The sequence below is a fragment of the Dipodomys spectabilis genome, unplaced genomic scaffold, assembly GCF_019054845.1.
Source record: "Dipodomys spectabilis isolate Male_0828 unplaced genomic scaffold, ASM1905484v1 ptg000210l, whole genome shotgun sequence".
Classification (NCBI taxonomy): domain Eukaryota; kingdom Metazoa; phylum Chordata; class Mammalia; order Rodentia; family Heteromyidae; genus Dipodomys; species Dipodomys spectabilis.
The window spans coordinates 6,149,016-6,151,120 of record NW_024870887.1 but is presented as its reverse complement, the minus strand read 5'-3'; positions in this window follow the sequence as shown (position 1 = coordinate 6,151,120).

Genomic DNA, 2,105 nt, shown 5'->3' with positions numbered 1-2,105 from the left:
AGGGCTAGGATTCTGTGATGAGCACATTTCCTTCCCTAAACACTTCTCACCCTCATGCAAACTCACAAGGCGCTGCCATGTGTGGCTCACCTCAGCAGCTTCTTTCTCTCTACTCCAAGGCCATATCTAACACAGGACTTTTGTACTTGCTGTCTCTCTCACCTGGAACTTCTCCCTAGTCTACACAAAGCTCCATCATCACTTCAAACAAGTGTCTGCTCAAGGATCATTATATAACCTCCCAAGTGAGAGACTACCCCTTTTCCTTTCTTCAATATTTCTTTAATGTTTCCTTGTTTTCTTTGCCTTTTCCCTCTCTGGATAGTGAACAACAAGGTGTAGACCAAGTGAGTTGCATTTGAGGATAGAGTGTCTTTCCCTTGAGTCTACATGAGGTGTGGTGTCAGGACCTTGAGCTTCCTTAGTAGGTGCTCTACTTCTGAGCCACTTCAGACCCTTATTGCACTAGTCCTTTTTGAGACAGGGCCTCATTTCCTATTAGGAAATGTTTTTTCTTTCTCTACCACTTGACCCATAAACCAAGTCCTCTTGCTGAATTTTCAGTGTGTTTTGACATTTTAACGACATCAGGTCGAGGGTCCATGAACATGGTATAGCACTCATGTATACACCTCTTCTTTAGCATTTCTCAGTGTTTTGCAGTTTCCGTAGAACACATTTCATAGGCCTTTTGTTAGACTTACCTCTTCTTAAATTGTATTCCTGATGCTAACACAAATGAGATTTTACACTTCAACTTTCAATTATCCAGTACCCAGAAATAGAAAGTTCCATATCAGTTCTCATAACTTTTTTGGGGGTAGTTTTACCTTTTTTTTTTTTTTTTGCATAGAGGATGCCATGTAGAGATAAAGCTCGATTTCTGTACGAGTCCACACAATAAACTCTATGTTCAGGCTGTTAGAAGGAAAAGGGCAGTCCAATAGAAGGATGGACAGATCTTGCAAGCTGTCTACAGGACAGCAGTTCTGTGGATCCGGTGGCTTCATTAAGGCTAATGATAATATGGACTGGTAATCATATTGGAGGACCTCCTCAGTACAGATCCATACTTACCTTGGTTAAGAACCCAAAGACTGAATGTAAGTAAAAATATTCAGCCATGGATTTTTAAAAAAATGTCCAAAAAGTCCTTCTTACTAAACACAACCTTTCACTCTTTCACAAATCCTCTTCCCAGTCTCTGGTTTCTCATCTTGCCTTCTCCAGCCATCACCATCAAGATATACCATATAAAAATGTATCTCATACTGGATAGGCCTTGCACTTAGACTAAGATCTAGACTTTTCACCCAGGCCTTAGTAGCCCTCTGCACCCGACTTCTTTTCCCAACTGATCTATAAACTACAGACACAACACAGTTAAAATCTCCTCCATCAGGCTGATTCCAGGCTGTCTCCCTGCCCACACCATTCCCCATGCTCCAAATCCCTCTTCTTCCTGCTACTCATTATCTGTTCACCTCCTTCTAGTCACTTCTCTAGAAACCCTTCCTGACCTTGCTAACTAATGTGTGCTTTCAGAGAACCCTGGCTTTCCCCTACCTTGCACTCATATATTTTCAGGGCCTGTCCATTAGCTTTTTCCCTCAACAATGGTGCTGTACCACTTCCAGTTTTTTTTGCACAGGGTGGGGGTGGTGGCTAACTGGAGATAAAACATGGACTTTCCTGCTAGGGAAGGCTTCAAACTGCAATCCTCAGAGGTCAGTCATCTGAGTAGCTATAGTGTTTGTCTTTAAAAGTCTCCAGTCCAGGTGCTTCTGATGTGAACCCAGAATACAGAACCACTGACACAGTAAAACAAAATTGGAAGGGAAGAGGTGGGAAGGGGAGGGGAGGAAGAGGAAGAGGAGAGAAGGGAAGGCAAGGCATGGGAAGGAAAGGAAAGGGAAGGGAAGAGAAGGGAACAGCAAAAACCAAGACTGCTTTCAGTCAGCTAAGTGATGGGCCAGCTTGTGAGATGTATGAGGTACCTCACGGGGCTCCATCATCCCCAACTTAGCCTATTATGAGGGCTTGCCTTCTTCCTGAGTTGACTCCACCCAAATTGAGCAGGATAAAAGAAGGAAACCAGACCAGAG